The sequence below is a fragment of the Hesperophylax consimilis genome, chromosome 29 (assembly GCF_061612785.1).
Source record: "Hesperophylax consimilis isolate HC1 chromosome 29, BYU_Hcon_1.0, whole genome shotgun sequence".
NCBI lineage: Eukaryota > Metazoa > Arthropoda > Insecta > Trichoptera > Limnephilidae > Hesperophylax > Hesperophylax consimilis.
The window spans coordinates 13,483,897-13,496,663 of record NC_142864.1 but is presented as its reverse complement, the minus strand read 5'-3'; the positions used below and the strand labels follow the sequence as shown (position 1 = coordinate 13,496,663).

Below are 12,767 nucleotides of genomic sequence, written 5' to 3'. Positions count from 1 at the left end.
AACAATTCCATATCCTTGTTGAACCAGAACCGCCGGTAGTTAACGATAAAATCGTTCATTTTAAGGAAAAGGACAATTCCTTATCCAAGTAGAACCGAAATAGGCAATCAGGTCACCTTTCATTGAAATAACGGTAGATCAAACACAGGATTTCCACTGCATTAAAATTTGCCCGTTATAAATTTTATTCGATAAGATGATAAATGCATCTTATCAAATGTCCGTTTAGAGTATTTTATCTAAGGGCTTCAGACCAGAGGTGACTACCAAACCCAACCGTTGGGCACACTTATGATTTGTACAGGAGTCTGCGTTGATTATTAGGTATTGTGCTTGTGAAAGTCATATTTATGAAAATTGTAGTTAAAAATTTAACTCCAATGTTCTAATTCTACGTTTAACCATGAAAATGATTTTTTTTTGTGAGAAAAAATAAATATACGAGCCGGTGAACTTTGTTTTGGGTAGCTTCCTTGGCAGTGGAGATGAGCAGAGGTCATCCACAGATGAGATGGTCTAACGGTCGGAAAATTTTGATAAATTTGAGGAAGGTGTTCAAAGATTTCAATCAAAGAAGTTCAATCCGGGGGTCGGGAATTCGAATCTCGGCGTGAAAAAAAAATTATTTGATTAATTTGTGTTATTTCAATTTTCATTAAAATTAATTCATATTTGCGGCACGTTCCGGAGTGAAAGATACTCTCAGTTTCGCCCTGGTGTAATACCACCTCTGACAATTAAAGCGTTGCTTGAAATGGCTTTTGCCGTGTTTTGTGACCAGATCTGAATAGCCAGGTACTTCACCACCTTCCTCTTCCTTTTGCCACTACCTTCAATACACTCCAATCGGGGATACCTTAGTCTCCCTGGCTCCAGACGGTTGGAAACAGTTGGGACTCTTGTGGGGTTAAAATGAAGATGGATGCCAGAGAGTCCTTGAAAAAGAGGAAGAAAAGTAATTAGAAAAATAATTATACAGGATTTTAAAGCATATACCTGACTTATGCAATGACTGAACAAAAAAGTCACCGGAGACCAAAATTTCTTTTACCTTTTTAATCCAAAGAATTTCGTTAATCACTTATGATATGTATCTTTATACACATAAGCGCTTTAGTAAATAGCCACATTTCATATCACCAGAGACAAATAATTAGCTCATTTATAAGTTCTTTCGAAGAAAATTTTCAAAAAGGCATTGCAGGTGGTTAGACGAAAACTCCAGTATCTTGGTCGCATATATGTACGTTGCAAAGTGTTATATCTCTGCCTTTACTTGCAGATATAGTGTGTTGGGAAATCTTGATAAAGTAAAAGGTTCTTTACAATAATTGCGTGTATTTACGTTACAATAAATATAAGTCTATCTCTGGATTTAGCTACACTGTTCATTACCCGAGGGTTGGTAATTACTTCTCTGTTTCTAGAAGCTTAAAGTCTGACAAGGATACCCCACAGGCAATTGCTACACTCTAGCGACATCTGTCGGACTCTGGAGTAAGCTTTATGGCTGGTGCCATCTATCGCTTGAATACCGAACTTTTTACCATACATCACACAAAGAAAGACGTCACACCCAATGATCTCGAGGTCCGTGTGACTGGTAAGATGTACGATTACAGATCCACAGAGTTGTTCCGTCCTATGTCATCTTTGGAGATGCTGATCTATGAAAGGAAGGATATGAAGTTCTGGAATAATGTGTAGGAATCTGAGTGTCAGTGTGAGCAACGTATAAATCCATCCCTCCCACTGCTGTGCAAGGTGATGGGTCGACAGTTCAGCTGGAGTGTTCAGAGGGTCTCTCTTAATCGGTCTCTTCCGATTTGACCGCCACACAGTTGGCGGACAGGCGTCTTCGCCACCAAGATCTGGACAAACCTCACTCCATGAAACCGGGTAACCGTTGTGGGTGACCTAAGGAAGAGTTGTTGGTTGTCCAATAAACCGTTCCCAGGGCGAACAAAATTAAGGTTTCCCTGATGATAACCAACCTCTCATAGGAGAGGGCACCAGAAGTAGGAGGATGTGTGTTTTTCGTTAATTTTTTACATTGTTGGAATGTTATAAAGTTTGCAAAATAATCTGCAGATAAAATCTGACGTATCTATTAATACTCCAGGAAATTTATGCGTTTAATTCCTCATATCGTGTAATTGCTTGACTTTGGCTCCAACCTGAGGGTTTGCTCCTAAATAGCTGCCGTTTGAGTAATGGCGAAACAGCTGTTTACACAAATATGAGTGATGGTAGAGTCAGTGAATTACTGAATTAAATACTAGGTGCAGTCATTTATTTAACTAGAACTGAATGCAATGATAGATGTTTCCTATGGACATGTTGTATCTTATCGAACGTTCTGTCGGAGAAGATATCCTAGATTAAGACGAAGCACTACGTAGTAACGCAAAATCTCGTGTGTTTGATTTGAAAATTTGATAGCTTAAAAATATTTTACGTACTTTAATTAAATACTGCGAGTAGAACACATCTTGGTGTTTAAAAGAATCGAGCATAATTTTTAATTTAATTTTTAAAAATACTCTGTAAAACTGCTTAAAAGTTTAAAATATCCTATTTACTCCTGAAACAATCAGGATCATTTGCTAAAGTACTTAATTTTCCAATATACGATATTTTTAGAATAGTAGGCACTTACATATTTTTGAAAATATACTTAAATCTAATTTCAGGTCTGAATTTGAATCGACTGTTTTCAAACCTTCAGGCTAATTTCTTCGCTTTTGGTAACAACTCATATGAGTTCACAGAATTTTCCTTTGTGAGAAATACGTTCTATACGTTGTTAGAAGGAAAAAACACCACGCTTTATATTCAAATCCAAATGTAAATCACAGTAGAATTAAAATGTGAACCATTACAAAACCAAAGGTTCCGATCACAATTTGAAAAAACTACGAATAATTACACGAAACGACAAAAAATTAGACAACAGTAACTTTAACAATACATTTGTCTAATAAACTAGGTATATTTTTAATTTTTTTTTTCGTTATCATTGATTATTTTTTCACCTTTCAAAAATAGTTTTTAGTTTTCGGAAACGTTCAGAAATATTCCATTTATTTGGATTTTATTGCAAAGCGAAAATATTCTAATAATAATATAGAAAGGGGGATATGTAAATACGAATGATAAAGGGATCGTGCTTATATTTAAAAACAATAACAAATAAGCCAAAATTTTGAAAATATTAAAACACGACTTTTTTGAAATAGAGCAAAACTCTCTGTACAAATGCTTTAATTGCATTTAAAGATACACCGGGAATTTTTTCCTATAACATATTAAATAACTATAACATATTAAATAACAGAACAAAATGTGTTTTTAATAATTTTCGGAGCTTACTTATCGATTTTTTTCAGTTGAGGTAATTTCAAATAATTAACGTTTCGGCATAACAAATATATAGATATTATCATAAAAAATAACATATATTTTTTTAGAACTTAAAAACTCACGGGGTATGTGGGGGCTTAAGGCTATCGTAATTATAATTACTGTACAGCTTGATTCAGTTAATTGGACAGCAAACGTAATACAGTTTGATTTAGTTAATTGTACAGCTAACGTAACACAGTTTGATTTAGTTAATTGTACAGCAAACGTAATACAGCTTGATTCAGTTAATTATACAGCAAACGTAATACAGCTTGATTCAGTTAATTGTACAGCAAACGTAATACAGTTTGATTCAGTTAATTGTACAGCAAACATAATACAGCCTGATTCAGATAATTTTACAGCAAACGTAATACACCTTGATTTAGTTAATTGTACAGAAAACGTAATACAGCTTGATTCAGTTAATTCTACAGCAAACGTAATACAGCTTGATTTAGTTAATTGTACAGCAACCGTTATGCAGCTTGATTCAGTTAATTGTACATCAAACGAAGTATATTTTAAATATTTTTTTGTATCCACATAATTTACGACTAGCGAAGCTACCAACTGTAAAATTAAGTTTATTGATCTATTGGATGGTTTATTTATTGTAAATTAGTTGTTACAGAAATAGTTTTATGACACCACTGATTTATCTCAGCAATAAAACAAAAACAACATTTGAACCGTTCCGAAAACATCTCAAAATAATATTCAATTGATCTGAAAGCAAAAAAGCTTTAAGAATTCAAAAACATGTATCTTGAATCTTCTAAATATAGCATGTAAATATTATGAGCGATTCTATGAAAAACAAAATTTTCAAGTAATTTCTTGACGGTCAATTTTATAACAACTAGATACAAGTTATTGCATTCTCTCTCATAAAACATGAAATCATTACTAATAAGCTCGAATTTTTTGTAATAAATATTATTTTATGACTTTCGTATTCAAATCAATTAGATTGAAATTTATTTGTGCATTAGTCATTTTATGGAATTCAACAGTTACATGCAATATGGTTGGTTTATACAGGTTTTCCAATAAGAGGTGTTATTTTGATATTCAATCGTAAAAGATCAATGATTTCGTTGCTTGTGTGGCACGTAGCGCCGTTTTGTTGAAAGTAAACGTTGTCCAGATCAATACCATCCAATTCCGGGCATAAAAAATCATTAATCATCTCTCGATAGCGCAATCCATTCACCGTAACTGTTGCTCCAGCCTCATTTTCGAAAAAGTAAGGTCCAATGACTGAGGTCCGCCGGACCATAAACCGCACCAAACAGTCACATGTTGAGGATAGAGAGGTTTTTCAACAATAAATCTTGGGTTTTCCGAGCCCCAGATGCGACAATTTTGCTTGTTGACGAAGGCACCGAGGTGGAAATGGGCCTCATCACTCAAGATGATTTGCATTTGATTCACTCAAGTGAAATTTAATAATTTCAATGCCTTGTTGAAGCGTGTATCGTTCCATTTTTATTAATGGCGTAGTTTCTACTTGTCAAATGTCAAAAAACAACACCTTTAAAAGTAACATCTACCGAAATAGCGGGCTATTCAAAATAACACCTCTTATTGGAAAATCCTGTACTTGTGCAATTTACTTAATTGAGATATTTTCCACTGTACGCGAAAAACTATTAAAAACAAATTAACCTTTTTATGTACCTTAATCACCACGATTATTTTTTATTGTTCGTCTATTCTTTTGATTCATTCTTTACCAATGTCTTTAAATATCTACTTTCTTCCTCACCTGTAACCATGAAAAAAATAGTGAATGGAATTTAACCAGTTTATTTTATGTTCAACTTAAATGTAAAATTAATTCACATGTACAACTGTCTGTTTCCTAAATAAACAAAAATAAATAAATCCAATTTAATGCGTACACAGAATATCATTTACAATAGATTTCCTCATTATACTTATAAATTATGTATAAAACGATTACACAGTAAAATTAACAAATATAAAATACATAAATATAACAAGAAATACAGCATAATATATGTCAATACATAATATATCATTACATTTTATATAGTTTGGTCTAGTTGGTGTACAAGTGAATATATTTTTTTTTACATTTTTAATAAAGATTTTATATTTATTTTCGTTGCAATTGAAGATATCTACATCGTAGAGAATTGTCTTTTAAGGCAGGCATTTTGGTTTGAATTAGTTTAACATTGTTTTTCTCAAATAGCAAGCCGAAGATCGCGGGTTCAATTCTAAGCGTGCTCAAGATTTTATTTGAGTAATTTGTGTTATTTAATAATTTATTAATTAAAAATAACATATAGTATACTTGCGGCACGTTACAGTGTGGAATATACTTTCAGTAACGCCCAGGTCTAAGACCACCATTCAAAGTTGAAACGTTGCTTGAAATGGCTTTAGCCGTGTTTGGTGACCAGATCTAAATAGCTAGGTACTCCCCCACCTTTCTTATTTCTTCTCTCACTTTTTGCCTTTTCTTAGTTTTCATGGATAATAATAGCCAGAGTTAAGCCTCTCAGAAATGGGCGATCCAATTGATGGATTTTCCAATCCTAACAAACGGATTGCATTCTTGGGAGCACAAGCGGCAGTTGGGAATTGTTTTAACGGTATTTCAATTAAAGATGCCACGGGGAACTAGCGTCATTGATCCTTTGGGACCGGTGTACAGTCGAGAAACACTCCAAAGGCTCGCCCAAAATTTGTATTTGTACATTTGTCGCATGAGTTCAGCTTTGGAATGATTTGCCGGCCTATGTGTTTCATCCCTCCTACAACATTGGTTTTGCCCAGACCCGGGATCACTCCTTCCTTTCTTGAAAAAGACCTTCCATAAAGCATCCCTGTGTGCAGTTAATGTAAAAAATTACTATTATTACTCCGTGGGTTATTGATTTTTTTACATTAGCTCCACACAGGAGGCCGCGAGAGGAAAAATTCCTCAAGGGTCCATCAATCCTGTCATCTTTAGAGAATCTGTAATAATATTTGGCTAATTTATATAGCGCCGTTTTCGTGAGAAATCACCTCAAGGGCGCTGTACAAATATATTTCTTAAATAGTTAATACTAGAACTACTGACTTATCTCTAAGACTTATATCTAGTGACTTACGACTAAGGCATATAACTACTATCTTAACGACATATATACGAGTATTTACATATTTAGCAACTTAACTAAACTAAAATTAACTAAAATTAATATTAACAATCTAATCTTACTAATGCCAGAAGAAGAAGGAAGTTCCGTTATATTAGGGTGTTTTTATTGTTAGCTGGATATATATGTTAAATGAATGAAATTAATGAATAAAATCAATCAATAGGGAGAAGAAGTTCTGGGAAGGAAAAAAGGTATGAGGGTTGGGTAGAAATCTGAGAGTCAATGTTTTTAGGAGTGACGAACCGAGACAAATCTGACCCCATGAACACGGAAAACCCTGCTAAGTCACCAAACGCAGCGAACCACTTGGGGTGACCTATACCTAAATTGTACCACAAATCGATTGATTTAAGCATGTAAAAATGTTTACCGAAATAACTTTTATTTTTCTTCCATCAATTTTCATTCAGTTAAATATCTACAGCTCAAACGCAGAGTACTGCATAAAATAATATGACATCATTTTTAATTTTATTTGCGGACACGAATAAGTTTTATGAGACTCGCATTCGTTCGGGAATTTTTATTGAACCAATATTTACCGACCAGCATTAGCATTTTCATTTATTTATTCCTACCACTGAAATGATTGATACAATTGTGTAATACCAGGCTAATAAAATTTAGTATCTACCTTTAATAAATACCTGTTTGCTTGCATATGTTAGATGATTTTGTAAAGCCATGATTTGGAAAATTTTAGGATCAAATAACGTTTTTGAAAAGCGTGAACATAAAAATGAAACTTTCTTTCGTGGATAATAAGTATTATCATCATCAACTATTATTTTAAATCTTCCGGATAAAGGCCTCCAAAACCATCTTAAATTTAAGTGTTACGTAGCGACGCTAAAATGAGTGAGGTGGGTAAATTACAACACATTTGCAAAAGTGTCTAACTAAATAGTGCAACAAAATATTCCATTTTGAAAACAAGCCCGAATTTTTGTTAGTTTTTTTACGCAGCCAGCAATTTTCGCAATGTAAAAAGACTAGTAATTCATAATTGGATTTTATTTTTGCGAAATAAATATTGATATTACAATGCGAGTTGCCTGTATTCTGTCAGATTAATTTATTAACAAATTACGGAAAATAACTCTCCCTGATCCACGCAACTTGGTTTGTCCTCCTTTACTATGGTTATATGTTATGTCTATGGTTAAAACACATATTTTCATAGATTTCACGGAGTATCCCGCCCACAATAATTCATTACCTTAATAAATCAGTGTTAGAAATAAAGTAAACAACAAGATTAATGGATTGAGTGGTACGTTCTTAAATACTTAACATTAAAGAAAATTAATATTTTCTTTGATTTCTCTAGAATGCTTAAGATCTTTAACTATCGGTTTCATAAGCTATAAATCATGCCTGGTTGAAAAATGTTCGACAGTTTTTGCACTGAAATGGTACGTTTTTCCGATATAACTGTAATGTCTTTGTCTTTTTTATGACACCCTTTTATAATTTTACTCTGATTTTGGGATGACGAAATAATAGTCAATAAAATGCTATTATCACAGTGTATTATTTCGGATGACAAGGTGATGACGAAGAACCAATGGACAACTTTGCACACTCTCATGTACATACCTACATTGTTATCCTCTTTTCATTCTGTCTCTATCACGCAAGACGTCAGTTCGATTCTGCATTGATGAAATCTTCACGTCAGTTAAACAACTCTATTCTAAAACAATACTCTTCATTCATAAATACAAACCACAAGAAATAACAAACACGCATATCAGAAACACTAGACCTCAGGGTCAAAAACATAACCAACAAGTAACTACGAATACAACATTCGGTCAAAAACATTACCAACAAGTAAATAAGGATACATCATTCGGACAAAACATAACCAACAAGTAACTACGAATACAACATTCGTGCAAAAATATAACCAACAAGTAACTACGAATACAACATTCGGTCAAAAAGATTACCAACAAGTAAATACGAATACATCATTCGGACAAAACATAACCAACAAGTATCTACGAATACAACATTCTTACAAAAATATAACCAACAAGTAACTATGAATACAACATTCGGACAAAAACATAACCAACAAGTAACTACGAAAAGAACATTCGGACAAAAACATAACCAACAAGTAACTACGAATACAACATCCGGACAAAACATAACCAACAATACAAAAAACGGATAGCGGAATTGTGACAATTGAATAAGTCTGCCAGTAAGGGCAATTCTGGACATAATTTATCAGTCCAGAGTGGTAGATACTCTTAGTATCACCCTGGTGAAAGATCATAATTCAGAATCGATATTTTGCTTGAAATTGATCTGATTAGCCAGGTACCTACTTCCCAAACATCCTCCTCTGCCTTTCCATCCCTTCCCCATTACTTTCAGCCTCTCAACATACCTCATAAGGGATGTCAGAGTCTCTATTCCTATCGGCTCCAGATGGTAGTGTATCAATTGGGACTTCTGATTTTCCCTGATGTTATTTAATAGTACATCTGCTGGCATTTTTTAAGCCGCATCTTCAAGATTCCCATTTCTTTCCTCGCCATTCTATCTCCAAATTCCATCCATTTGTCAATCGTTCTTTCGGCAAACTCCGGTAGTTTCCGCTGTGAACCGAATGGCTAGATGTGTGTAATATTACAGGAGCCATTGGGAATAGATAGAAATGGATTCGTGTATTACAAGTTACTGAATATATTCGTGTATTAAGCGTGATATATGCTCCAGTATTAAGTGTGAGATATATCCGAGTGTGTGATGGATATATATTCGTGACTGATTTGCGATGCCTGTCCGGAGTTGGAGCAATGGCTGTCGCGGATTCGGTCCGTTTCATATAGACCAGTGGTATCGTGTTAATAAATAAATCTAACTCAAAATTGGATTAAAATAATGACAACTCAAAAACTATCTAAGCTAGCTATACTATTTATATTATTTTAAGTTATCACACGGAGAAAATTGAGGATTTCTAATTTATTAAGAATCTCTTCAAATTGTTGGCAATCCGTTTAAAAACAGGATTGCAGGCCTTTAACGAATAAATTAAAAGGTTTCCTGATAAGCTTTTGGTTATTTGCAAATGCGACACCGGAACATCGGTGTTCCGACATAGTGCACGGAGAAAAATGAGTACGTTTTTTTTTTACCAAGATACTGTTAAAAATGTGACTGTTTGACCATTTCCTAGTAAAATATTAGTCATTCAGAATATATCCGAGCACGTGTTCAACGCAGGTGGCCTTGTTTGAATAAATATAACTGAAGAGATGCGATAATATTATTATTTGTAAAACATAGTATATTGTAGGTAATAGGCATTAAAATTGCTTGACAAACGGAGTCTAGAACCGTTCGATTTCAAGCACAAAACTGTTTTTTTTTTAAATTTATTTTGTAAATAGTTTTATAAGAAAGTATAAAAGTTAATCAAGTGAAACTGTCACAGATAATCTTAGCTATAATACTGTATTTTTTTAAAGTTGTTTCCGTTATGCGTTCATACATAACATTTATATTTTTTATTGAGTAATTTTATTTTTATTTGTATACTTCTCAAGAGAAACGATAGGAAAACCTTCAATTTATCTAAAACATATTTTTTGGTATTCATAATGTACACCAATTCATAAGATAATCAAAATAGTGATTTGGCATTAAGCTTCGCCTTAATAAATTATCAATACTCATTTTTATCCGTGCACCCGGTCAATATTTACATGGCGGAACTACACTCATATCAGTCAAGTATATGTTTCAGTCTTAAGGTTCACTATCTTTTAATATCCACCCCCTTGCTAAAAGGTTCGTAGACTTAAATATGACGTTCTCTATACTGGATAACGTTACCGTTATTTTGGCAGTTAAATTAACAGTTCAAATAACTATTTATTTTCTATTTTTAATTAATTAATTAACTCTACAAAGGAGGAGAAAATAATTTCCCTCGGTGCCCACGAGTATGTCATATTTAAGGATGTTTGGCGGAAATTATTAAAGAAAAAGAGGAGAGGAAGTTCTAGGAAGGAAAAAAGAGTGAGGGGTGGGTAGGATTTTGGGGGTTAGTGTGTCCAGGAGTAACGTATGAATCCATCCCTCTCACTGAGGGTGCAAGGGAGGTCAAAAGGCCTCCCTCAAGCGGCTTCTCCCAATCCTGCCCGCCACGCAGCTAGGTGGACGCATCTGCCACAAAAACTTGGGCAACACATAGCAAACACTTATGGCTGTAATTTTGGCTGTCCAATGAATGGATCCCGAGGCAACGGTACCCATACCCGCCTTCCAAATTGGAACTAATGTAACGATAGTGTATTAAAAATAATATGATTTACAAGTTAGACAAAAAACAGTGCAAATTACAATGCGCTAGAGCTCTCGCTATTAGATTTTCGGATAAAAATAATAATAAAAAATTTGTGTTATTTAATAATTAATTCATTAAAAATAATGTATAGTATATTTGTAGAACATTTTAGAATGGTAGGTACTTTCAGTATCGCTCTGGCGAAAACCATATTCAGTTGCTTGAAATTTTTCGAACCATGTTTGGTTACTCGATCTGAATAGCCAGGTAATCCCCCACCTTTCTCTTCTCCATCTCCTTCGACACCTCACTACCTTCAGTCTCACAACATACCCTAATTGCCATAGTCTCACTGGCTTTAAGCGGTTGGGGGGCAGTTGGGACTCTTGTGGAGTACTCACATAAAAAATAAATTACTATCCTCACGACCCTCAAAATGTCGTTTTATTGGTTACTGACATTCACTAAATTAAATCAAAAAAAAATTCTTTGAAAAAAACTCAAATGTTTTTATCTCCATGTACGCCACTGCAATTTTATAAACTGGACCTCCATATCCCCTTCTCTTCCCCTCCCCCCATCTGCGTCCCACTCCTCTTTCATCCTAACCCACGCCAGTCTAACGTGATTCGTGGTATCCGAAGGGTCGTGCAATAGTTCCTTGGGGCCTCGTACGTTACCTAATTAGGTTAAACACTAAAAAGTAAAAATAATTACATATAATTAAAAAAAATTGTGACCTTTTGAGTGACCCTCGTAAAATTAATTAATTAAATAATTTCATTTAAAAGTGTTTTTTTTATAATTCCAAAAATAGCGATCATTTGTACTCAACGTATACAATACAGTACTCTGAGCATTTTACTAAAAACGTGATATATCCTTTTGTGTTATTAAAAATGCATCCTATCGTTGCACTAACGACCACAAAAGGATAACAAAGTCACCCTGTTAACATATAACTCGCAATTTGTCCGCAGGGGTAGGCAGAGATGAAGAAATGCAACCCTCTTCTGTCTTAGTACCCATTTTTGCTTCATCCACATTCACATAAAATCTACATTTGTTCCGTCTACATGACTCAAGTATATTTGAATCATCCCCGACTTATTTTACCATCTACTTGTGTTTTGCATCCAGACACTCATTTTTATGTCCATCCGCACTACGTGTTCAAATCACCTTGGCATACCTTCATAAATCTTGTTCATAGGATATAATTATACGGCCTTGCATTATTTTTGTACGTGCTCATTCGTATTGCCTTCAAGGTTTTACCACTAATTCACCTCAAGAACCTCGTTTCTACTATATTAGTATATTTTCATCCCTGTCTGCCAATTCTATGCCTTACTCAGGGTTGGAAACAGAACCCTATTGTGGACTGCTAGCTCTGCTTTCTTTGACATCTTTTCTAGTTGCTTTACTTTCTTCCTTTTTCTGCTAGATCTATATACAATTATTTCGATATCAAATTTCACTAAACCCATTTCTTGGTTCTTCAGACAAACGTAAACTCCATTAAAAACCAAAATCATCGTCAAATCAAAATCGCCTAGTAGTGTGTTGAATTTCATCAGAGTGGTTACCTAACCTAAAAATAGCCACTCCAGTTAACTATCCCCTTGCTTAATATATTAATGTTATTCCTAGAGACGTGGAGCCAGTCTGGTTGATTTATTGCGTAGCTTTGCATTTTAGTATCATTTCGTCAATTCCGGATTCCGGGTTTATTTTAATAAAAAGAATTTAACAAAATCAAATTCTTTCTGCGGGAAGTTATGGAATTTTAACCGCAGTGCGTTCTAGAAAATATTACCACAATCTATATTAAACTATATAATTCCTATGTTTATAAATATTTATGA

At 34.0% G+C, this 12,767-nt stretch overlaps 1 protein-coding gene across 4 annotated transcripts in view; it reads left to right on the top strand.

Moving 5' to 3' along the window:
* Positions 1 to 12,767, top strand: part of cher (filamin A protein cher) — a 157,532-nt gene that overhangs the window by 99,098 nt on the left and 45,667 nt on the right. The window contains exon 1 of one of the 4 annotated variants that reach the window (XM_089649286.1): positions 11,527 to 11,602. The exons of the other annotated variants lie outside the window; for them this stretch is intronic. The gene's annotated coding sequence lies outside the window, so the exon portion shown is untranslated. Of the gene's footprint in view, positions 1 to 11,526; positions 11,603 to 12,767 lie in introns of those variants that run through there. 4 annotated transcript variants of the gene reach the window in all.